Source organism: Callorhinus ursinus, unplaced genomic scaffold (genome assembly GCF_003265705.2).
Source record: "Callorhinus ursinus isolate GAN/ISIS: 27379988/994484 unplaced genomic scaffold, GSC_fseal_2.0 scaffold1, whole genome shotgun sequence".
NCBI lineage: Eukaryota > Metazoa > Chordata > Mammalia > Carnivora > Otariidae > Callorhinus > Callorhinus ursinus.
The window spans coordinates 27,628,458-27,655,767 of record NW_027397063.1 but is presented as its reverse complement, the minus strand read 5'-3'; the positions used below and the strand labels follow the sequence as shown (position 1 = coordinate 27,655,767).

At 33.4% G+C, this 27,310-nt stretch overlaps 1 long non-coding RNA gene across 1 annotated transcript; it reads right to left on the bottom strand.

Annotated features, from left to right (window-relative positions):
• Positions 1-27,310, bottom strand: LOC141373747 (uncharacterized). The gene is made up of 2 exons (XR_012380067.1): positions 27,142-27,310; positions 1-274 (listed from the first exon to the last, which is right to left on the bottom strand). It is a non-coding gene; the product is annotated as an uncharacterized lncRNA (long non-coding RNA).

Below are 27,310 nucleotides of genomic sequence, written 5' to 3'. Positions count from 1 at the left end.
TTTTAAGAAATTGACTTTGTTTTGTTTATTTAATATCAGTGATTTCCAATATGACCGGCCAGGGTAGGAGAAAGAAATTGTGAAGAATGGTTAAGAAAATACCAAGAACAGGGGCACCTGGGTGGCTCAAGTGTTAAACGTCTGCCTTCAGCTCAGGTCATGATACCAGGGTCCTGGGATCGAGGCACACATCGGGCTCCCTGCTCAGTGCAGAGCCTGCTTCTCCCTCTCCCACTCCTTCTGCTTATGTTTCCTCTCTCTGCTGTGTCTCTCTCTGTCAAAATAAATAAAAAAAATATTAAAATAAAAGAAATACCAAGGACAAATGAATAGCAATAACAACAAAAACAAACCAAGACAAATAAGATTCTGGTTTTCTGATACTTTTTGTGATGAAGAGTAAGGTTAACATCCCTCAGCATACTTGAATTTGCTTGACTAAGTTTTAAAAAAAATGACCTACAATATGATGCATCCCCAATAAACAATAATCTTAAGAAGTAGGCCCCATAGATTTCACTCTATTACTATTGGAAGTCTTAATCTGAAAATCTAAGCTATCTCATTGGTTGGCTCTGAGCATCAAATAAGGTAATGTTTGGGCTGCTGCCATGTAAAGTATGGACCATGTACAACTCTGGGCTATCATTATATGGGGTCAAAGGAAAATGGAGGTACTACAAAATCATAGCCTGGAATCTTACATTCTGTTTTTATCTTTGTCTGATGTCAAATAATCCTGTAATATAGGTGATCTAATAATAATATTTCAGAATTTTTTTAAGTGAGTTTTTGACAGAGTAGTCATATTGTTTGTAAGCAACTTTAAATCCAAAGGATAAATCAGGTATAAAATATATCTGGACTTAAATAGCTACTACAAATGATGTACATTAGCATCTAGAGAAATCTTTCTTTAGATCTTATATCTAAGCAATGAAATAAGAGCAGAATCACGAGGAAAAGAGCTCTCTTCTTGCAGGACAGTTACTTAATTTGTAGAGGAGGCAGCATAAGTTTTAAAATGGATAAGACTACAATTGCATTAACTATTAGGACTTTAAGTCAAGAGATGTGTTAAACTATTTAATAGCCTTAATTTAGAAATGCAATAGACTGTTACCAAAAGAGTACCTTCCCAATTCTCCCCTTTTCCTCCTCTCCACAAGCTGTTAACTGGCTATGCATGTATTTTCAAAATGATCAATGGGGGCACCTGGGTGGCTCAGTTGGTTAAGCGACTGCCTTCGGCTCAGGTCATGATCCTGGAGTCCCAGGATCGAGTCCCGCATCGGGTTCCCTGCTCAGCAGGGAATCTGCTTCTCCCTCTGACCCTCCCCCCCTCATGTGTTCTCTCTTTCTCATTCTCTCTCTTTCAAGTAAATAAATAAATAAATCTTTAAAAAAATGATCAATGAAAAGTTTCTTCTAGTTACAAATATTCACAAAATTTATCATCCTAATTAAATGAAGAACACATAAATGTACATAGATTTTTTTCTGAATTCCAAACTTCAAATAACGTTAAAGAACTCTGAATTATTTAGTTACAAATAAAAATGCATTTTATTTTCCCAGTTATAGAAATAACTAAATTCCTGTCATTCTGCTTTAATCAATGAGATCTCTCTTTTTTTTATTTTATTTTACTGTTAATCACCATACAGTACATCATTAGTTTTTGATGGAGTGTTCCATGATTCATTGTTTTCATATAACTCCCAGTGCTCCCTGCAATACGTGCCTTCCTTAATACCCAACACCAGGCTAACCCATCCCCCCAACCTCCTCCCCTCTAAAACCCTCGGGGTTTGTTTCTCAGAGTCCATAGTCTCTCATGGTTCACCTCCTTCTCCGATTCCCCCCTTCATTTTTCCCTTCCTTCTCCTAATATCCTCCATGCTATTCTTTATGTTCCACAAATAAGTGAAACCATATGATAATTGACTTTCTCTGCTTGACTTATTTCACTTAGCATCATCTCCTCCAGTCCCATCCATGTTGATACGAACGTTTGGTATTCATCCTTTCTTATGGCTGAGTAATATTCCATTGTATGTATGGACCACATCTTCTTTATCCATTCATCTGTTGAAGAGCATCTTGGCTCTTTCCACAATTTGGCTATTATGGACATTGCTGCTATGAACATTGAGGTGCATATGGCCCTTCTTTTTCACTACATCTGTGTCTTTGGGGTAAATATCCAGAGATTTCTTTACTCTGAATCCCATTTTTAAGGTCCTATGAATATAAGATTAACTATGTATTACTAAAAATGATCCACTAAGAACATAAAGAATGCAACTACTTTATCATATAAAAATGTTTTAAAAAGAGATAAATGAAGGAGAGTGATTGCCTTAAAGTAAAGGTAAGGCCCATAAATTCTATTTAATCCAGCCTGGAAGAGAAACATTTAGAACAAAAAGAGAATGCTTATAAATTCCTGAACTACCATTTACTTGTTTTGAAGACCTGCCCTTGTGAATATTGGTTTAGTATATATGTGGTTAGCATAAAGTATCCATGTTTTATTATTAAAGTTTGAAATGTGTTACATCTACACTTTACTGAATTTAGGCATCTATACAGTATAAAAATGTTTTTTAATAAGGCAAATAAATGATTAATTCCATATGCAAATTAGAAAAATAGTTTACTTCAGTAGTCAGTTTATTTTGTCATTTAAATATAGTGAGCAATTACAACAAATACAAGCAACTGAGGAAAAAAATTGTATTTTCAAAGTGCTCATTTGCCTAATATGATTTTTAAATGTATGTTGTTTATATGTACACACAGAAAATACAGTGAAGACTAATTGGCAAAAGAAAATAGTAACTAAAACAGTACTTTAAAATTAGCACATACAAAGATACACTCCTTAAATGGCTCTTTATCATAAAACATATCTTGAAAGTTCAATACAGGCGTAGTATCAACTAGGGCATACTTTAAAAGGTGTAATTGGACTTTGTCCCAGGAAAGGCTAAAAAAATTGAAATGTTTTATATCATTATGCATATTATTCTGTGATAAAAATAGCCTTATATTTCTTATCAGCATGAAAAATTGTCCAACAGGGGAATAATCAAAAAAGAGGGAAAAAAACAATCAAAAGAGAAAGGGGAAGAATTTTAGCATCATTTTGAAAAGAAAGCAGTAAATGACTTGTATGAATAATTTCAAAGCCTTGAATAAGCTGCTTGTACCTCCCAGAAGACTTGTGGGAAAAAAATTAAAGAAATGTTTTAAATGCTTGAAAAGAACATATAAGACAATTTTTATTTTATTTTTTTAACTAGATCATAAAGATGTGAGAAGTACAATATTTACTGTACAAAGTCTTATCCGAGAAACTATTAAAAGAATATGGAAATAGCTTAATATCACAAGTCTGTAGCTCATGAAATTTCTCCAATAAATAAAAGGTCTTCCCTAACATATAAATTCATTTTGGTGATCTTCAAGGAAGCAATTATCTTATTTCTCTAAAGATTTTGTAAGGAACTGTATTTATACATTACAAAGGAAGTGGGAGAAATAATTTACCATTGTTTTCATGTTGGTTGAAGGTGAAATACAGAGTTCTACTTTTAGCCTCTCCATTCCTAAATTTTAAAAAGTGCCTAACCATATGGAGACAAAATTATGTGAATATACTATTAATGGAATCTACATGGTTATTATACCTTATAATATTTCTGTGAATAGGCTTAAAGTAATAAACTATAATCAAATGGATTCCAAACTTCCAACACAAATACACAGATGAGAATATTTACTAAATTATATAATACTTCAATATAATTTTAACATTTTGACCAATATTTTAAAACTTCACTATTAGTAAGGTAATTGTAGTATTATTAACAGTATTCCAGTTTTTCTTTCCAATTTTCTAAGACCACCTCTTAGCATTCCAACTCCAAAAGAGCAAATTCTTTTTCTTGAGTGGATTATAGTTTCTATTAGAAAAGCAAAGAAATAGCTGAGAGTAATTCTCTTAATCTTAGATAAGACCCAGTGAAAGGATTACAGAATAACTTTGACAAATAGGTCTTCCTTCCATTTACAGAGATCTTTTCAGATCCACTCCAGCCCCACAGATCTGCAATTTTTTTTTTACTTATTATTTAAGTCTGTCTTCCTGAAAACCCCATTTGTTATTGTTTTTAAAGGTTTTATTTAAATTCCAGTTAGTTAACATACAGTGTATAATATTAGTTTAGGTGTACAATATAGTGCTTCACCACATCCATACAACACTCTGTGCTCATCGCAAGTGCGTTCCTTAATCCCCATCACATCACCTATTTCACCCATCCCCCCACCTACCTCTCTTCTGGTAACTGTCAGTTTGTTCCCCATAGTCCAGAGTCTGTTTCTTGGTTTATTTGTTTTGTTTGTTTGTTTGTTTTTTCCCCTTTGCTTGTCGTCTTGTTTCTTAAATTCCACATGTGAGTTAAATCATATGGTATTTCTCTTTCTCTGACCACCTTATTTCACTTAGCATTATACTCTTTACCTCCAACCATGTTGTTGCAAATGGAAAGTTTTCATTCTTTTTTATGGCTGAGTCTGCAATCTTTAAGTCATTTATCTTTTACCTCTTTTCACTATTAGCACTAACTCCTTGATTTCTCTGATTGCCAAGTCATATTTTTGATTATTTTCCTTTTTTAATTTTTTTCTTTTAAAGGCCATTGAATGACTATAACTAATGTTAAATTATTAAAGCAGGTTTATGTTGTTTCTTTTATGCATGTGGCAGTGGTCTTTGCCACTAAGTTCTTGTTGCAAAAGTTTCTTCACATAAATGCAAAACTTATTTTATGCAAATACTAAATAGACATTTACATTATTATTATTCAGCTCAAGAACATGTAATATATCCTTGTTGCCAGTAATTTCATATCAAAACTTTCCATCCAACCAAGCACTCATATTTGGTTGTAATACATGAATATGCCACATACTCACAGAAGGATACAAGACAACATCCAAAAACGAATGACTTAAAATAATTTTCTTTCAAACAGAATAGATTTCATACCAATGAACTTTATGAAAATTAAATTTGATTCAGTTTCTTAAAGCTTAATTTAAAAAGAACATAGTTTCATTAAATAGAAACTGTTGTCTTACAAAATAAAGCACATAATTTAGAAAAGTTTGCTTAAAGATATTTTAAACAAAATTTACAGAGGAATTTATCATATTATAGAAATGTTTCTTCTCAGCCACTTTGAAAGGGAGTCATTGTAATTCTTGGGTTATTAAAAAGTCAAAGTGCACTAAATTAATGGAGTTGTTTTCAAAGCAGTTTGCTTGACACACTCCAGATATTTTCACTTTTAGTAATTGTGTTTCTGAGGTAGTATATAGATAAAAGTTAAGTACAAAAAAGGTGAAAAAGAGATCTGTTAGAGTTTTAAAAGAGGTACCCATGGACTTGAGGGGAAATAGGTATAGAAGGCACATGAGATAAAGCATAATAAAAACTAAAACTTGGAATATGAATGTGAATTAAGTAGCCAAAAAAAAAAAAACCTAAAAGGAATGATCCATGCAAAGGTCTTTGTCAAGAAAAAAAACATTAGAAGCACTTATATAAGTTCATGCTAGTTCATAAAGTTTAAGAATCAAAGATGATATTGCAGAAGTAATTTGATCATGTTTTTAGCACATGTAAATGAATTTGCCCTTTAATTTCATGTTCATAAGAATGCATAATATGTTTGCTTGTCTGCTGTTTATGTCAACCTAGAAAACACAATGTTGAAATTGTATTTTTAGAACAATCCTCTGTAATGATATATTGAATAAATTAAAGGCATTCAGTTCAATCCTGGACACAGATTATAAATTTAGATATCTGAAATACACACATGGACTGAAGTTAATTCTGCTACAGTACCACACAAGAACATCCTTATGGTTTACAGCAATAAAGGTATATATATATATAAACCTCACTTTTACATTTACCTTTTTTAAGCTGGTTATGGATCTAGTCTGAATTATGGCTTAGTATCAGGCTACAATCAACAGCAGGTCTATGTGTTTTCTTCAATGTGAGATTTAGTCTGAAGTTGCAGCCCACATGTAAGATAGCCAATTTGTAGAAGAAGGAAAAGTACAATATTGTTGGTGGCATTTGTGATATTCTTGAAGGCTCCAGTTGATTACTTACATTCACATTGTATTGTCCAGAGCAAATCTATGACCAAGCATAAGTGTAATAAGTAAGAAATTATTCTTCCCTAGAAATACCCTTCAAATTATATGATAGTAAGTGAGGATATATAATTTTTCTACAGGTTAAAAAGATTAATTGGGCAAAATGCACCATCTAGCAGATGTGGTAACAGAAAATATGGCTGTAGATAAGTTTGCCCAAGGATAAATGGTATGTAGAGTAAAGGGAAAGAGAACCTAGAAGAGATCCCTAAGTGAGAGTAAGAAATGAGAAAATGGGAACAGGGAGAAGGAGACTTGAAAGATATTAAGTGGCCAAAGTTTTGGGAGGGAAATAAAGAAATTGTAGCCTCTCATGCACCAAGAAAGCAGACACATTTGGGTTCATGTACACATACACATTTTTATTACTGTCAAATTCTAAGTATAGAATAAGAAAATAATTGTCATTAAAGTAGGCATATCTGGATGTATGAGAGTAATTGGTTGAGTCTACCACAGGTAGGGAAGATGTTCTACAATTTTAGTGCCTGAAATCTAATGAAAGGATATTCCAAAGAATCAATGTAAAATACTTGGAGCACTTGCCTAAAAAGACACTAGACTCATTTGGATGTTTCAATCATTAAATTTGCTGATCTTTTTCTGTACTTATTGAGCAGGTGAAAGGCAAACTTGGGGAGATGGCAGGATGGAAATTGAGAACATAGCAGTGGAGAAGACTGCACAATTACCCTATAGGATGGTAAAAAGAAGTGATTTTTCCAAGAATTGTAATATTATTTCAGACAACAGTGTGACTTAAACTCTCTTCCTTTTACTCCAACAAAAGTAGAAAAGGAATCCCTTGCAATAGGGAATCATCGATTGAAAAGGATTGTGAACGGTGAACTGGAGCCAGACCTCTTTGTCAGAATATGTGTATTTTGATCCACATGAGAAGGTAGTTCCTTTGGACTGTCACGTACAGCACTAACTGGTGGCTGTGAAAACTGTGACAGAGGGTAAATCACCACAAACTTAAGCAGAGAAATAATTGTCCTTTTTTAATTTTCTTTCTACTTAGTCCTAAAGCACTGGAAGAACCATATCCAGAAGAAAAAAAAAAAAGTATCTCAGAGACTGATTAAATATCTCCTAACTTTATACCATGGAGTGAGTAGGTATTTTATTAATCTGAAGTAAATAGAAATGTATGGAATCTTCCATAAATATTAAGGATTAAAAAGAAAAGTTTATAGAGTACAATTGAAAATAGCACAAAATAATTTCATATTTATGATCCACTGCTCAGTAGCAGTTATGTTTGTAACTATACAGGCCTTTGATATTGGACACTCATGTTATCAAGGGCATGGAGGACCTGTGACCAAGAGAACTCCAACATTCCACCACTGGAGAGAAAAAACTCAAATAGGATTATTAGGACATCCATTCTAGAGACAGGAGAAACAGGGTCCTACAGATCCATGAAGTAGCTTTAACCAATTAAGGCAACAATGAAGCAGATAAATGTTAGTACTTTTGGTGACATCTTCATACTGCTCTCAGATGCTCTTCGTTAGGAAAAAAATTATGGCACTTTCAAATAAATTTTCATTGGAATTTACAGAAGAAATTAGATGAACTGGAGGGACTTACTGCATTAGTGGAAGATAAAAGGATTACAAGTAACACTTTAGAAAAGCTAGGCGAGGAATATGTAACTTTGCACTAGAGGATAATTGGGATAACATTAGATTACATTTAATATAATTAGGTTAATGACCTTTATAAGGGATCAGTCAAAAATATTAAAGCTCAAAATATTAGATGAATGATTATATATTTTGGATCATGAACTCACATTGAAATATACTTGGAATATATAAATACACAATCAAATTTTATGATGTCTATAATTTTCTGCCATTGTTTTAAATTTTCTTTAAAAGTCCCATAGGTATTTTTTAGAGCTACTTGAAGTCCTTTGATGGCAATATTTTAAAAAGTCTAATAAATGTTTTAGTCAACTGTTAAACTATTTTGAGTATTGAAACAAAGTCTTTAGAGCATAAATTGAAAAAATAATTGTCAAAGAACTGTCTCTTAAAATTTCAAAAATAAAATCTTCCCAGCATTCAGTAAACCTTAAAAATTAGAGCATCCTACGAATAGCAAGAGCGTTGCAAAGAATGCGTAAACTTCTTACTATTAAACGTACTTTTGGCATTGCTAAATCCTTACAAATTAATTAACTTTTGTACTTTTGTACTTTTGTACTTCTGTGGTGTCCAGAAGGGGTGGGTCACATTTGAATATCATAACTAAAAAGCCCTCTATGTGACTAGCAGTTACATCATAGAAAAGAAATGATTAAGGGAAAAAAAATATAACCTCTGGGCATGAAGCAATTTCCCCAAGAAAATACATGGAATGCAATTATTCTTTAGTACCAGGCTTGAAAAGAACCGACAGCTAGACATTAGTGCTGTAATTGTATTTCAGAATCTTTCAATGAAGAGGGTTGATTAAGTTGCTTTAAATTAGAGGTGTTCAAATAGTGAAATATCCTTTATTCATTTATTGCTATAGGGATCAGTGCACATGGGAAAAGAAATCTAGATTAGGCATTCAGTAACCAAATTAAATCTGTACCAAATTTAGCAAACTAGTTGCTTAACTGATACTATGCAAAGACCCCAGGAAATAAGTCTAAGTTTTAGGCTTGTGATGCAGTAGCCTGAGAATTTTACTTGGTATACTATAGAAAGAATACATTCCATATTTGACTTGACTAAGATTACTTTAATATGTTCTTTTCTTACATATTGAGATAACTGAAAAATAAAACAAACTCTGAGACAGGCATTCAAACATTGTTTCTACCTTAGTATGGGCATTTATTTTATGTTTTTTTTAATATTTCATTGCAAATATGTTTCCTTTAATTTGATTTTTATCCCAGGTTTACTGATATAATTGATGTAATTATCAGGCAATAAAAGTCAACCAATTTATGTGTACAGATTATGGATTTTTATATTCAGAGACAGCTTTGTACGCATCTTTCAAATCAAGATATAAGCATTTAGATCTTTCCAAAAAATCTCCTTTATGCTGCTTTGCAGTCAGCCCCTCCCCAACTCTTTCCAGGTTTGGAAAGCACTGATACATTTTCTGTCTCTATAAATTTGTGTTTTCTTGAATTTAAACAAATAGAACCATAAAATACATATATATGCTTTTGATCTTTATTCCTTTAACATAGCATAATGCTTGTGATATTTGCCTGTGCTTTTGCATCTATTCATAATTTATTAATTTTTGTATTATGAATAATATTCCAAACTACAAATATACCACAATTTGCTTATCTATTGACCAAGTGATGGAAATTCGGGTTATTTCCAGTTTTTATTATGAAGAAAGGTGTTAAGAAAAACTTTGTGCTTCTAGTGTAATATATAGTTTATTTCTCTCGATTAGTGGTATGGGATTGTGATTACTGAGTTATATTATTGAGTTATATTCATGTTTTGCTTTATTAGAAAGTATCCACCATTTTCCAAAGTGTGCATTTTTCATCCCCATCAGCAATATTTCAGGCTTCCTAATTTTAGCTATTTTGGTGCAAATGTAGTGGTATCTGGTTGTGATTTAAATTTTCATTTCCTTAACACTAATGATTTTGGCAAATGATTTTTCATGTGTTTATTGTCCATCCATAGATCTTTGTTGAAGTTTCAGTTCAATTTTTCTCCATTTTTCAAAGATTATTTTTATTTTTTACTTAATTTTTAAAGTTCTTTATATATTCTGTATACAAATTCTTCCTCAGATATATGAATACAAAATTTTTTTCCTAATACTTTGCTTATATTTTCATTTGTTTATTTGGGTCTTTGGGAGAGCAAGAATTATTAATTTTAATAGTCTGTTACAAACTTTTGTTCTTTTATACATGCTTTTTGTGCCCTCTTTAATTAATCTTTGCCTAATACAGGGTAACACATATTTTCTCTTATGGAAATATTATAACTTAAGTTCTTATGTTTTGATCTATATTGTATGCTGTTAGTTCAGTATTAAAAAAATACAGCTATCTAGTTGTTCTAGCACCTCCTGTTAAAAAGATTATACTTTAATCCATTGAATTGGTGATTTCCAACATTAATTCAGCAATAAATGTTGATCTGTTTTTGAATTCTTTCAATTTCATTGATCTACATGGCTATTCTAAAATCAAAGCATACACCTTTTTGGGTGGTTAGTTGCATTACAAATCCTTCAATTATTGTTATCCATATATCCTCCCAAAAGCTTTTATTTTAGCATAATATATATAAGAAATATATTTCTTACATATTCCACTGATGATGAAAGTGTGTAGGGTTGGATAAAAGATCTTAATAGTTATGCTGTCTTCACAGATGAGGCAAAAGTAGCTAGTCAGTCCAGTAGTCAAATACAACTGGAGGCATATTCTACAACATCATAGTAATCTATTCTCCTATTTAATAGTGAACTCTCTCCCCTGAGTCAAAAAGAATATCATTTGATCCTGCCCTCAGAATATCATTGCATTCATTTTAGAGTGATCTTTGCCTGCAAGATTTATTTCAGAGTATCCAAGATTAAATAATGGTTTCATAGAGCTTACGTCAATGGATGGGTTTTACACAATTGCCAAGAATAAATATGAATCTTTATTAAAACAAACCAAACTAAAGATGTAAAGTAAATAGAATGAAATATTCTTAAATTAATGGGAAGATACATTACTCTTTACTATGTAATTATTTTTTCTCTATATGCAAATTATTTCAAAATTAAAAGAAGTGTTCCTGTTTCATTTCAACATGGCAGGAGGTTGGAAGTTGCCATGCCATTCTAACAAGTGAAAAGTTAAACAGACTAAAAGTTCAATAACTCTTCTCGGACCTGTAAGAGAGGGGAGGACATAATGCAAATTGCTTCTTCCAAGATGGGAGAGACTGAATATTGGGAGTCACAGCTTACCTGAGCATAAAATCATGAACAAAAATCTCTGTGGAAACAAATGTCAGGGTAGGAAACCCTGAGTTGTAACTGATGAATTGCTGAAGGTTTAGACAAGTGTGAGAGTTAAGAATTCCAAGGAGTCCCAGTCATAGGCTCCCCACAATATTGTGAGATTTTGGCTACAGGAGTTCTACAAGGCTCCCACAGAGAAAATATCAAAGAAAAATCCCATCAGGCTTCTGACAGGAGAAGGCAAAGGAACCATTTTGAAATATGCCAGAGAACTCTGTTCTTTTTCACAAGGTCTGCCTCAAGGAAAACTAGTTAATATCTCAGCAAGTTAGGCTCTTATTATCAGAGCTGGGGAAAGGAAAATATCCAAATGCAACCACTCTTCTCATCCTGTAACACCCAAGAAGGGAGAAAAAAACAAGTTCAGAGACTATTGCAAAGCTCATAGTCCGGAGGTATAAGCTTACTAAATGACCCAGACCTAATCATAGAACTATAGAACACTTCAGTTGACCTCACACATCACTATTACATTACTAAAAGTATATTTATTTATAGTAGTTCCTTTTACCTTAGTACATCATATACGGTTATTTAGAAAATCTTGTAAGGCATCCCAAAAGCAAAAGATACAATTTGAAGAGACAGAGCAGGCATCAGAACCAGATATAGCAGGGATGTTGGAAATATTGGACCAGGAATTTAAAACAGCTATGATTAATTGGCTAAGAGACCTAATGGATAAAGTAGACAGACTGTAAAACAGATGGGCAATGTAAACAGAGGCATGCAAATCCTAAGAACAAAGAGTAAATCCTAGAAATCAACAGAAATAAAGATTGCTGCCTTTGGGCTTATTAGTGGACTGGAAGAGGCTGAGGAAAAAATTCATGAACTAGAGAGTATATCAATTGAATCCTTGAAAACTGAAAGGCAAAGAGAAGAAAGACTGAAACAAACCCAGAAGAGACTGTCCAAGGATTGTGGGACAACTACAAAAGATATACATTTGATGGGAATAACAGAAGAAGAAAAAGAGAAAAAAAAAAAAAAAGAAGTAATATTTGAAACAATAATGGCTGAGAATTTCCACCAAATTGATGTCAGACATCAAATCACAGATATGGGAAGCTTAGAGAATATGAAACTGGAAAAATGCCAAGAAAACTACACCTAGACTTGTCATTTTTAGACTCTAGAAAATCAAAGATACAGAAAAAGTCCTGAAAGTAAGTAGAGAAAAAATCACTCCACCTACTGTATAGGAAGAAAGATAAGGCTTATATCCAACATCTCAGAAACCATGTATACAAGAGATGGAATAAAATATTAAAAGTGTTGAGAAAAAAACATAAACCTTGAAATTTTTTAACGAGCAAATTTATCCCCCAAATAAAGGCTAAAGACTGTCTCAGATAAACAGGAACTGAGGGCATTTGTTGGTAGTAGACATGCCTTGCAAAAAAATGATAAAAGAAGATTTTTATAGAGAAGGGAAATATAATTCAGAAACTTGGATCTACATGAAGAAAGGAAAAACACTGGAGAAGGAATAAGTAAAGATAAAATAACATTCATTATTCTTATTCTTAATGGATTTAACAGGTATGTACAAATAATGTATTTGATTTTCTTATGTATATATTTGTTTTATATATAATATGTATTTATATTAGATATATAATATGTATAATACATGATTGTCTTCTATATGTATGTTATATATGCTTATATATTTGTGAAATAAATGACAGAAATAATACAAAGGATGGAAAGAAAGAATCAGGATTTATTTTTTATCATAAGGTATTCCCACTATCCATGAAGATGTATAGTGTTATTTGAAAATGAACTTGGGTTAGTTATAAATGACATTAATTCTAGGGAAACTAATAAAAATATTTAAAAAGTAAGAAAGAAGATAAAATTGAATTGCATATAGTGCTCAGTTAAAACAACAAAAGGCAGAAAAAGAGTGGAAGACAAAATAGGAACAAAGACTGAAGGGAACAAATAGAAAACAGAAATAAATACGGTTGATCTTAACCCAAATATTTCACCCCTCTATCAGGAATGGATAGTTCCATCAGAGGAATTCAGTAAGGACAGAGTTGAATTCAATAAAATCTTCAGTTAGCTAGCTATAATTGACATCTATAGACTACTTCATCCAACAAAAACAATATACTTTCTTCTGAAGCTCACATGAAAACATTCACCAAGATAATCTGACAATATTCTGGGCCAAACTCAACAAACTGAAAATAATAGAAATCTTGCAATGTTGGCTCTTAAACCACTATAAAATTAAAACATCAGTAACAGAAAAATAAATATAAAACTTCAAAATACATGGAGATTAAATGACATACCTCTAAACAACATATAGTTCAAAGAAGATACCTCAAGAGAAATATTTTGAAGTAAATGGAAATAAAAATACATCTTATCAAAATTTGTGGAATGAATCAAAAGTCATGCTTATAGGGAAAATTATAATATTGAATACATATATTAGAAAATATTAAAGATCTAAAATCATTAATCTAAATTTTTGCCTCAGGAAACTGTAAGAAGAACAAATTCAAAGTAGAAGAAAAAAATAGAAATTAAAACAGAAATAAAATGGAAAATAGGAGATCAATAGAGAAAAATCAAACAAAAAGCTTGTTCTTTAAAAGATCTTGTTACTTGAAAGATCATGAAATTGATAAGGTCTAGACAGATTTACTAAGAGGACACACATTGCTAATATCAGAAATGAAAGCTGGGGCACCACTGCAGATTTTATGGACATTATAAGAATAATCAAGGAATGGGGCGCCTGGGTGGCTCAGTTGTTAAGCGTCTGTCTTTGGCTCAGGTCATGGTCCCAGGGTCCTGGGATCGAGCCCCACATCGGGCTCCCTGCTTGGTGGGAAGCCTGCTTTTCCCTCTCCTGCTCCCCCTGCTTGTGTTCCCTCTCTTACTGTCTCTCTCTCTCTCTCTCTCTCTCTGTCAAATAAATAAATAAATAAATAAAATCTTAAAAAAAAAGAATAATCAAGGAATACTTTGAACTACTCTATGCCTACAAATTTAGTAGAGATGAAATGGATCAATTCCTTGAGAGAAACAATTTGCCAAAATTCACACAAGAAGAAATAGACAATCTGAATAGTCCTATAACTGTAAAATTTGAATAATAATTACCTTTTCAAATCAACAAAAAATGAGGTCCAGTTGGGTAAGCTGGGGAATTCTAAACATTTAAGGAAGAAATTATACTAATCCTTCACAGTCTCTTCTAGAACTATATAGCAGAGAGATACTTCTGATTCTAGGATGACACTGTAATAAAATCAGACAAAGACATTACGAGGAAAAAAAAATACTACCAACCAATATCTCTTAAGAACATAGATGTAAAAATCCTGAACAAAATATTAAATCAAATTCAACAATACACAAGACAATTGTATACCATGACCAAGAGGAATTTATCCCAGTGTGCAGGGCTGGTTCAGCATTCAAAAAATCAATTAATGTAATCCATCACATCAACAGGATTAAAAAGAAAAAATCATATAATCATATTGATGGAAGCAGAAAAATACTCATGATAAAAACTATTAATAAAGTAGGAATAGAGGGGAATTTTCTTAATTAAAAAAATCTGCAAAAAACCCTATAGTTAACTTCATAGTTAATGGTGAGAGACTTGAAGTTTTCCTACTAAGATCAGGTACAAAAAAGATGTCCTCTCTCACAATTCCTTTTCAACATCCTACTGGAGTTTCTAGCTAATGAAATTAGACAAGAAAAGGTAATTAAAGGTATACAGATTGAGAAGGGATACAGAAACTTCACAGATGACATGATCATCTATGTAGAAAATCCAACAAAATAGACAAATTTTTCTTGAGCTAATAAGCTTCTATATAGTAAGTTTTCAGGATACAAGGTTAGTATAGAAAAGTTAATCACTTTACTATGAATCAAGGGGCAAGTGAAATTTGAGTTTAAAATAAGATTTGCATTAGTACCCACAAAATGAATTACATATAAATTTCACAAAATATGTATAAGTAAATATGAAGAAAGCTATAAAACTGATGAAGAAAAGCAAAGAAATAAGATAATGAAATATTCCATGTTAATGGATAGGAAATCTCAAAATTGTCAAGATATTAGTTCTTTCCAAATTGATATAAAGATTTAATGTAGTCCCCATCATAATTCTAGAAAGTTATTTTTAGAATATCAACAAGTGGATTCTAAAGTTTGTATGAAGAGGCAAAAGATACAAAATAGCCAAAACAATATTGAGGGAAAGAATGAAGTAGGAGGACTGACACTACCTAACTTTAAGATTTAATATAAAACTACAGTAATCAAGACATCATCTTACTGAAAGAGTAAACAAAAATTAATGGAACAGAATACAGAGCCTAGAAATGCACCCATGTAAATATAGTCCACTAGTCCTTAGCAAAGAAGCAAAGATAATATAATGGAGCAAAAATGGTCTTTTCTGGGGCATCTGGGTGGCTCAGTCATTAAGCCTCTGCCTTTGGCTCAGGTCATGATCCCAGGGTCCTGAGATGGAGCCCTGCACGGGGCTCCCTGCTTAGCGGGAAGCCTGCTTCTCCCTCTCCCACTTCCCCTGCTTGTGTTCACTCTCTCACTGTCTCTCTCTCTCTATCAAATAAATAAGTAAAATCTTTAAAAAAATGGTCTTTTCAACAAATGGTGCTGGATCAACTCAGCATCCACATACAAAAATATGAATCTAGATACAGACCTTAACACCCTTCATAAAATGTCAAAATGGATCACCAATCTAAATGTAAAATACAAAACTATAAAACTCCTAGAAGATAAAAGAGAAAACCTAGGTGACCTTGAGCATGGTAATAACTTTTTAGATATAATACAAAAAAAGAGATTTCATTAAAATTAACAAATTTCTGTTCGGCAAAAGACAATGTCAAGAGAACAAAACAAATCCCAGACTGGGGGAAAATGTTGCAAATGATCCCTCTGAAAAGGGCCATTACTCAAAGGGTGCCTGGGTGTCTCAGTCAGTTAAGCATCTGCCTTCAGCTCAGGTCATGATTTTAGGATCCTGGATTCAAGCCCCACATTGGGTTCCTTGCTCTGCGGGGAGCCTGCTCCCTCTCCTTCCCACTTGTACTCTCTCACTGTCTCTCCTTCTCTCTCTCTCTCAAATTAATAAAATCTTAATAAAAGGACCATTACTCAAAATACACAAATAATTCTTAATCTCAACAATAGGAAGACCTGCAACTTGATTAATGAATGAGCCTAAGAACGTAATAGGATCCTCACCAAAGAAGAAATATAGATGGCAAATAAGTATATGAAAAAACACTACATATCTTATGCCATCAGGGAAATGCAAATTAAAACAACAGTGAGATATCACTACACACCTGTTAGAATGGCCCAAATACAGAACATTGACAACACCAAATGCTGATAAGATATGGAGCAACAGAAACTCTTACATGTTGCTGGTATAAAGGTAAAATGGTATAGCCACTTTGGAAGATGGTTTGGTGGTTACTTATAAAACTAAATATAATCTAATCATAGAATCCAACAATCGCACTCTTGGCATTTACCCAAAGGTATTGAAAATACTCATGTCCACACAAAAACCTAAATGTGGATGTGTTTATCAGCTTTATGCATAATTGCTAGAACTTGGAAGCAACCAACATGTCCTTCAGTAGGCAAATGAATAAATTGTGATACATCCAAACAATGGAATATTATTCAGCATTAAAAGTAAATGAGCTTTCAAACCTTGAGAAGATATGGAGTAACTTTAAATGCCTCTTGCTTAGTAAAAAAGAAGCCAGTCTGAAAAGACCACATGCTGTATAATTCCAACTAAATGACATTATAGAAAAGGCAAAACTGTGAGGACAGTAGAAAGATCAAGTGGTTTCCAAGGGTTAGGGGGTAAAAGAAAAGGTAGAACACAGAAAAATTTTAGGGCAGCAAAAATACCCTGTATGATACCATAATCATAGATACTTATTTATCCAAACCCATAGAATGTACAATACAAATAGTGAGTCATAATGTAAACTAAGACTTCAGGTGACTATGATATGTTAATGTAAGTTCATCAATTATAACAAATGTACAACTCTGTTAGGAGATGTTAACAGTGGGGGAGACTGTGCATGTGTGGGGCAAAGGATATATGGGAAATCACTATATTTTTTCAGCAGTTTTGCTATGAACTTAAAACTACTCTAAAAAAGTCAAATATTTTTTTAAAAATAATGCAATTAAAATATATTAAATCAATAATTACCAGTGATCTAAGGATGGCCACAATTGTAAATTTGATTCTTAAATCACTGACATTTTGGAAATGGTAAATTATGGAAATACTTCATGTATTATAGTTTTATTCATTAGTTCAACTAATCACATTGCATTTGAGGGACTTAAAATGGAAAAGTGAGGTTTCTGTAGTTCCCTTTTCACTATGTAACATTTCTATTGTATACATTCCTTTATTGTGCATTTCTTGAGATGAGGGGATGTGGTTCTGGAGAGGGAAATTAAAAAAAAACAAACCTATAGACAAGAAAACCTGCTACTTAAACATAACAGGAAATAACACCAGCTTTTAAAGACCTTTGAATCCTACTCTATCAGGGAAATGATGTTTTTAACAATTTATTGCTTTTCTTAAAAAAATATTTTATTTATTTTTAGAGTGTGAGCTGGGGGACGAGCAGAGGAAGAGGGAGAGAGAACCTCAAGCAGACTCCCTGGTGAGTGCAGAGCCTGACTTGGGGTTTGATCTCACAACCCTGAGATCATGACCCGAACTGAAATCAAGAGTTGGATGCTTAACCAACTGAGCCACTCAGGTGCCCCACTATTTGTTGCTATTCTGAGACCAATCACTTTCTTTCCATTCTAGAAGAGATGGGTCTCAAAGTCCTTTCATAAAGCAAGGTTGAAATGTTAGTCTTAGATCCTTCCATACACTTCCACAATGTTGTAAGTGTGTCACTTGCACTTCTTAAACATAGAACTGCTCTATAAGGACCAAGCAAGAAATTTTAATCCCTACATCTTCCAACTCCCTAGCTTTTTCATATATTTAAAGGGCTTGCAACATTACCTGAGCTTTGTTGCCTGATCTCCACAAAAGCATATCTACACTGGGGATATTTGGAAGGTCTGAAACCAGTCTCTGATTTTCACAGGTTGTTATAAAGGGAACATGAATTCATTACCATTATAGAAACTTACTTCTTCCTTATTCTTTGAGAAAGCACAGCAAAGGTTAAACTGATTAGTCCGTAGAGAAAGGTATCAATTATACATAAGAGAGCAGGCCCGTATCCCTTCATGAAGACTCTGGTCAGTGCTATATACTTTATTGCTTTTATTCTCACACTGTCCCTATATCTCTGAGCCCCACTCAAAAGGCAATTGAAAATATGTATGTGCATTTTTGGTGGTCATAAAAATTGAGGGGAATTATTTTATTGAAAAATAGTGAAGAGTTGTTTCACTAGAATATCAATAGTTCCCCGGAAAGAAACATTACTGAGATGGGTTGTTAGAGGTTTATGTTTTTCAAAGGCCATGGAAGTACAATTAATGGCCATATGATATAAAATCTTAAATCATAAATCTTCCATTTCCTTGTCATGCTTCATAAAGTTTATATGTATAAATGTCATACTGACATTCATTAATCTTCATATTATTTACTCCAGCATACTGTAAAAGTTTTTTAAATGAAATAAAGAATTTAGTTTTATTGAGATACAATTGACATATAGCACTTATAAGTTTAAAGTATACATCATAATGACTTGACATATTTATAGTGAAATGATTACCACGATAATTTCAGTTAGCATTTATCACCTCATATACTTACAATTTTTTCTTGTAATTAGAAATATGGTTTATTTAGCACCTTTCAAATATGCTATACGTGAGTGTTAACCATAATCATCATGTTGTACATTACATTCTCAGTACTTATTTATGTTATAACTGGTAGTTTGTAACTTTTAACAACTTTCCTCCAATTCCCCAATCCCCCATCTCTGGTAACCACAAAAATAATCTCTTTTTCAATGAGTTTGGGTATTTTTTTTTATTTTAGGTTCTACATATAAGTGAGATGATAAAGTATTTGTTTTTCTCTGACTTATTTCACTTAGTATAATGACCTAAAGGTTGATCCATGTTGTCATAAATGACAGTGTTTCCTTATTTTTTTTTTATGGTTGAATAATACTCTGTCATGTGTGTATATATAGGAACACAGTTTGTTTCCTGTGTGTCTTGGCTATTGTAAACAATGCCACTCAAAGCATGGGGGTGCAGATATCTCTTTGACATAGTGTTTTCTTTTCCTTGAAATATATTCCCAGAAGTGGAATTGCTGAGTAGTATGATAATTTTATTTTTAATTTCTTTTGAGGATTTTCCATACTATTTTCCACTGGGGATGTACCAGTTAACAATCCCACCAACAGTGCACCCTGGTTTTCTTTTCTCCATATCCTCACCAGCATTTTTTATCTTGTCTTTTTGATAATGGCCATATTGTTAGGTAAAAACTCATTTGTGTTTTTCATATGGATTTCCTTCATGATTAGTGGTAATTAACATCTTTTCATGTACCTGTTGGCTATTCATATATCTCCCTTGGAAAAATGCCTATTTCTGTCCTTTGCTCTTCTTTAAATTGGATTATTTTTTTTCTTATTGAATTATAGGAGTTCTTTATATATTTTGGATATTAACTTTTTATCAGATATATAATTTACAAAGTATATATTTTTTCATTCTGTAAGTTGTCTTTTCACTTTTTTGATTATTTATTTTGCTCTGAAGAAGATTCTTCATTTGATGTAGTCCCACTTGTTCATTTTTGCTTTTGTTGCTTTTGCTTTAGGTATCCTATCCAAAAAATCATTGCCAAAACACAGAGCCAGGGTCTTTTACCCCCTAGGTTTTATTTTAGGAGTTTTATGGTTTTAGGTCTTGCATTTAAGTCTTTAATCCATTTTGGTCTAATTTTTGTTAGTAGTGAAGGATAGAGATTTAGTTTCATTCTTTTATATTTGAGTAACCAATTTTCAAAGCACAATTTGTTGAAGTAACTGTCTTTCCTCTACGAGTATTCTTGGCTCCCTTGTCAAATATTAGGTAACCATATATGCTTGGATTTATTTCTGAGATCTTGGTTCTGTTCTGTTGGTCTATTTACCTGTTCTTATGCCAGTATCACATTGTCTTGATTCCTATAGCTCTATAATATAGCTTGAAATAAAGAAGTGTGATGTTTCTAGCTTTGTCCTTAGGATTTCTTTGGCTATTCAGGGTCTTTTGTGTTTCTATAAATTTTAGGATTGTTTTTATACTTCTGCAAAAAGAAAATGCCTTTGGAATCTTCATAGGGATTGCATTGAGTCTCTGGATGGCTTTGGTAGTATGGATATTTTAACAATGTTAATCCTTTCATACCATGGACACAGGATAGCTTTCCATTTATTTGTGTCTTCTTAGATTTCTTTCATCAATATCTTATAGTTTTCAGAGTGGAGATCTTTCACCTCCTTAGTTAAATTTATTACTAAATAATTTAGTGTTTTGATGATATTGTAAACAGGATAGTTTTATTTCTTTTTGTAATAATCTGTTGTAGTATATAAAAACACTACTGATTTTTGTGTTAATTTTGTATCATGAAACTATCCTGAATATGTTGATTAAATCTAACAGTTTTTTGGTGGAGTCTTTAGGATTTTCTATTTTTGTAAGACTATGTCCTCTCTGAAAATAGAGACATTTTTACTTTTTTCCTTCCAATTCTGATGCCTTTATTTTTCTTGCCTGTCTTCCTAGCTAGGACTTCCAGTACTATCTTGAAGTGGTAAGAATGGGGACCCTTGTCTTATTTCAGACATTAGAGGAAAAGCTTTAAATGTTTTACCATTGAATACAATTTTAGCTGATGGATTATTGTATTTAGCCTTTACTGAGGAATGTTTCCTCTATTAAAAATTAGTCAATTTTTCAGGAGTTTTTATCATGAACAGATATTGCATTATGTCAGTTCCTTTTTCTGACTCTCTCAAGATGATCTTTTTTTTTTCTTTTATTCAGTTAATGTGATGTTTCATGTTGATTGATTGGTGTATGTTGAATCACCCTTGCATCCTTGAAATAAATCCAGTTTGATCATGGTGAATGATCTTTGTAATATCCTGTTGAATTTGGTTTGCTAGTATTTTATTGGAAGTTTTTGCATCTAGAGTCATTAGTGATATTGTTCTGCAGTTTTCTAGTAGTGTCATTTTCTGATTTAGTATTAGGGTAATGCTGACTTCATAAAATGATTTTAGGAGTGTTTCCTCCTCTTCAAATTTTTTAGAATAGTTTAAGAAGGATTGGTATGAATTCTCCTTTAAATATTTGGCAAAATTCACCAGTGAAGGCATCTGGTCCTGAACTTTATTTTATGGGGAGATTTTTGATTATTAATTGAATCTCTTTACTAACAATTACTGTGCTCAGCTTTTTAATTTCATCCTGATTAAATTTTGGTAGATTCTATGTTTCTAAGAATGTTTCTCTTCTAGGTCTTTCAGTTTGTTGGCTTATAGTTGTTCATATAATATGTTCCGTTTTTCACTTATAATTAGTTGAAATTTTTTTTCTTTTTTTTTTTTTTCTTTGTTAGTCTAGCTAAAGTTTTGTCAGTTTTGTTTATCTTTTCCAAGAACCAACTCTTCGGTAACTATTGTTTTCCTGTTCTTTATTTACTTTTGCTCTAATCATAATTATATCCTTCCTCCTGCTAATGGGCTAAGTTTGTTATTTTTCAAGTTTCTTAAAGCATTGAATTAGGTTGTTCATTTGGAATCTTTCTTCTTAATGTAGATGTTTGTTGCTAAGACTTTCCTCTTAGAATTGCTTTTGTGACATCCCATAAGTTTTGGTATGTTCTGTTGTCATTCCCCTTTAATTTCTTTGATCCTTCGATTATTCAGGAAATTTCCACATATTCCTGAATTTTCAAGTTTTCTTCCTTTTAGTGATTTCTAGTTTTATACAATTGTGATATGATTTAAACCCTCTTGACTTTGCTAAGACTTGTTTTGTAGCCTAACATACGGTCTAGCTTTAAAAACAAAAAATGTTCCATGTATGCTTGAGAAGAATGTGTATTCTATTGTTGGATAGAATGTTCTGTTTATGTCTGGTAGTTCTATTTGGTCTATAGTGTTGTTCAAATCTGCTCTTATTGATTCCTTGTCTGGGATGATGTGTCAGTTGCTGATAGTGGGATATTAACTATTATCGTATTGCTATTATTTTCTTATTTTAGCTCTGTTAGTTTTTACTTCATGTATTTAGGTGCTCTGATGTGGGGCATATAAATATTTATAATTTTTATAACTTTTTGATATATTTGTTGGGGGAGGTCATTGAGAAAACATGACTACTGGTTGACCCATGAGCCTTACCTGGGTAATTGGAGAGTCCCCACCCTCCCTATTATCCTTGGAGTGTACATTCACCTTGCCTTCCCCATTTCCAGAAGCCATCCCAAGGATGTAGCCTTGATGTAGAAGGTTGAGGCTATTGGCATGGTATATATGACAGAACCCAGTTAAGGCCATTATATAATCTTTTAAGATCTGGTGGTAATATGTAGAAATCTACTTGTCTTGTGGCCACCCAAGACAAGCCTCATATGTAAGTTTCCTTCCTTACTAAAATTTCCACCTACCAATCTTTTTTTTTGGTCTGTCCCTCCCCTCCATATATGGGGGCCTGTTTCAGATTATACCTGGAAGTTTTCAAGGATGTTGCAAACTAATATGACTGACCTTTTTATCATTATATAATCTTTTTTTTTTCCTTTTTACCATTTTGAGTTTAATGTCTATTTCACTTGATGTAAGTATAGCTAGCTCTGCTTTTGTGTTGTTGTTGTTGTTGTTGTTACCACCGTATGCTTGAATGATCTTTTTTCATCCCTTTACTCTCAGTCTGTGTGTATCTTTAAGATGAAAGTTGGTAGCATATCATTGGATTAAAAAAAATCTATTCAGTTATTCTATGTTTTTAGATTAAGTAATTTAATCTATTTACATTTAAACTAATTATTGTTAGGTGAGGACTTATTTTTGCCATTTTGTTCATTGTTTTCTGTTTCTTTTGTGGATTCATTGTTCATGAAGAATCGTATTCACTGTTCATGAATTCATGTATTCATTGTTCATGAAGAATTGTATCTTTACAGGTTTGCTTAGGAAGATACAATTCTTCACCAGTTAACTGTTTGGATTTCTGTGTGTGTCTGCTGGTAAGGTAGGATAGGTGGAGTTTATTATTAAGATCTATTTTTGGGCAAGGCAACTGCCCAATCTCTGATATTAGAAGTTGAGGTTGTGCTGCTGGCTGAAAACACTTGGATGGGACTGTTGGTTTGATTCCCTATCCAAATGAGACCATAGGTTGGGCTCCACAGTTGCCTGGGTTCTCTGGCCCAGGCACTAGACAGCTGGGACTGGGTACTATACTCAGCAGTAGGTGAGTATAGCAAAGCTAGATAGCTAAGCTATCAATTAGGTTCCCTGGAGGGACAGAATGATGAGACTCAGGGCCTGTGCAGCTCAGTTTGGTGACCCAAATCAGGCAAGAGGTTGCACAAAATTTTCTTTCCAGGTGAAGTCCCAGTTTTCTCTGCACATGGGAAAAGCCACAAGCTATGCTGTGCTGTTCAAGTGCCACTGTAAACAGGTCTATTGGCTCTAAACCATCACAATTTCCTGTGTGGCCTGGTAACATTCCCAAGTTAAGTGGGCTGAAGACTATATTCATCAATGAATAGAGCTATGAATTATTTTTCCTGCCCGAGCTCAGTGGAAGAATCAGCTGCAAAACAGATAAGTTTCTTTGTGGTCTTGACTCAAGCTGACCAATGCCACAAGTTCCCTGGCTGGACAGGGTCTCTGGCTTTGCTTTGCTATCTATCAGCTCTGTTTTTCACACTTATCTGCTTGAGCTTACACAATATCCAGGAATTTCTTTCTTTCTTTCTTTCTTTTTTTAATATTTTATTTATTTATTTGATGGAGAGAGAGAGCGAGCAAGTGAACACAAACAGGGGGAGCAGGAGAGGAAGAGGGAGAAGCAGGCTCCCCACTGAGCAGGGAGCCCAATACAGGTCTCCACCCCAGAACCCTGGGATCATGACCTGAGCCGAGGGCAGACACAACTGACTGAGCCACCCAGGTGCCCCAGTGTCCAGGCATTTCTACAGCTTTTCTGGCCAAATAGACCAGGAGCCACACACAGAAGTAAAGAGGGCTGTGACTCAGCCTCCCTGCCTGGGTAGTATGGGAAGGCCCTCTCCAGGTACCTCCTGTAGCTGGGTGCTACACTAAGCAGTATGTAGGTTATTAATTAACTCCTTTGTCTGGGCATTGTAGGGGAACCATCAGGCCTGGTACTGACTGTGCTCTGGGACCATCAGCACTGCCTGCATGTTTCTCAGCTTCAGTGTTACTGGGTTATACAGGTTCCAGGTGTTCTTGCTAACCCCTTTGGTAAGATGGGCCTGGGAACCTCGTTTAGTAGCCAGTGGCTACACATACATATATCAGATTACCTTTATAGGATGATTAATGTATTACTAATTGCAATGTTATGAATTATCTTATTTTTTTTCAAGGATACTATTACTATGAAAATATTCACTAAAAATAAATTGCCCTGTGTAAATATTTTAAAATTAAAAAGTACAAATAGGAGTAAGAATATGTTGGAAAAATATAAGTAGGAAAAATGTGGGTTTTTTTTGCTTTTTATTTCCAATAATTTGCTTATTATTTTATAATTGTTAAAATGGCTTAACCTCTGAAGGATAAATTTGTTTTCTAAGAAAGACACAGAATGCATCTTAATTGAGAATTTAAATAATTTGCCAAAAACAGTCTGGGTGTAAAAGTGTTTAGCAGATTTTTAAATTGTATATTAATATTATGTATTATCTTTACTTGTTTAAAACTATGTATGCCTCTTTTTGCATCTGTTCCATTTTCATCCCAAGTCATTCTACTACAACTCAATTTTGATGTTAATGATATTCATTTTCCAAGGTTGCTATAACAAAATACCACAAGCTGGGTGGCTTAAAAAACATAAATTTATGTTCTGATAGTTCTGGAGACTGGAAGCCTGAGGTCAAGCTCTTGGCAGAGTTGGCGTTCTCTGAGGCCTCTCTCCTTGGCTTTCAGTTTATCATACTCTTCTGCCTCTTCAAATGGTCATTCCTCTGTGTATACATATCTCTGGTGTTTATTCTCTTCTAAGGACATTGGTCATTTTAGATTAGGACACTACTCTAATGGCTTCATTTTAACTTAATAACCTCTTTAAAGATCTTATCTCTGAATATAGTTACATTCTGAGGTAATGGTGTTGGAATTTCAACATATGAATTTTGTGGGGACACAATTTAGTTCATAACATTCCATCCTCTGGAACCCCCAAATTCACATTCTTCTTCGTGAATAATACATCCCTCCATCCCAACAGCCCTAAGGTCTTAACCCATTCCAGTATCAACTCCAAATCCAAAATCTCATCTAAGTGTCATCTGAATCAAGTGTAGGATATTTCCACCCCAAAATGGAGAAATTAGATAGAGGAAAGGAGTTGCTGGCCCCAAGCAAGTAAACAACTTAGCAGGTCAGATTCCATCAAAATTTAAAGTTTGAAAATAATCCTCCTTGCCTTGATGCTCTGTTATAAGGACCTACCTTATTGGTGACCCCACTTTCCTCCCACTGGGGTTGCACTGTTACTGAAACATCTCTGAATAGTCAACCTATTCCTCAGGCCCTGGGCTGTGGCAGCCTATTCTGAAAACAAGGTGTTCACATTTTCTAAAACTAAAGAAGAGATTGCCTTGTTCCCCAGCCCTTGGTACTGCTTTTTAAGGTCATTCTTCCATTTTCTTTAAGAATAATGTGTTCTTGGCCACATAGCTCTATTGACTCATCTTGCAGGATTCCAGAAATCTGACTGCCTCCTTCATTTTATCCCACTTTTATTCACTTTAGTCTAAGCAGGTAATATTTCTGCTAATATAACCCCATCTCTTTTCCTGGCTTCAGCCAAGATAGCTGATTAAATTTATGGATTTTTTTTATGGGGTTACTGTTCAGCCATACACTTTGTATTCTCCCCAGAGCATGTGTTCTTGTTTTTAGCAGTATGGATAAGCTGAGAATTTTACACATCTTCATTTCTGATTACTTTTTGCTTGACAATTCATTCAAGTTTTCTTTCTTTTGTTGCATTTTACTCTAAATAGTAAGGAGAAATCAAGTCATATTTTGAATATGTTGCTTAGAAATCTCCTCTGCTAAATATCCAAGGTAGTAACTCTTAAATTCTACCTTCCACAAAGCACTAGAACACAATTCAGCCAGGTTTTTTGCCACTTTATAGCAAGAATTATCTTTCCTCCAGTTTCCAATATGTTCCTCATTTTGTCTGAGATCAGAAGCACATTTAATGTTCCTATTTCTATGCCATTTTGTTCATTATGATATATGTATCCTCTAAGATGATACATTTTCTACACTCTGCTCTTTTCTTTCTAAACCTTCAGTAGAATCATATTTAACACCCATATTTTCTACCAACAGTCCCTTCAAGGCTATCTAGACTTTTCTAGCATGCATCTCAAAACTCTTCCAGTCTCAACCCATCACACAATTACAAAGCCCCTGCTACATTTTGAATAATTATTACAGCAGCAAGCCATTTATGATACCATAATCTGTTTTGTCAACCTGAGCTGTCAAACAAAATAGCACAGACTGGTTGGTTTGAACATCAAGTTTAAATTCTCACATTTCTGAATGCTGGAAATGCAAGTTCAGAGTGCCAGCAGCGTTGATATCTGGTAGTTCTGTCTCCTCATCTTGCAGACAGTGCCTTCTCATTGTGTCCTCACATGACCTTTTTTTTTGTGTACACACATAGGGAGAGGGGAGTGAGCAAGCCAGCACACTTGCACTCT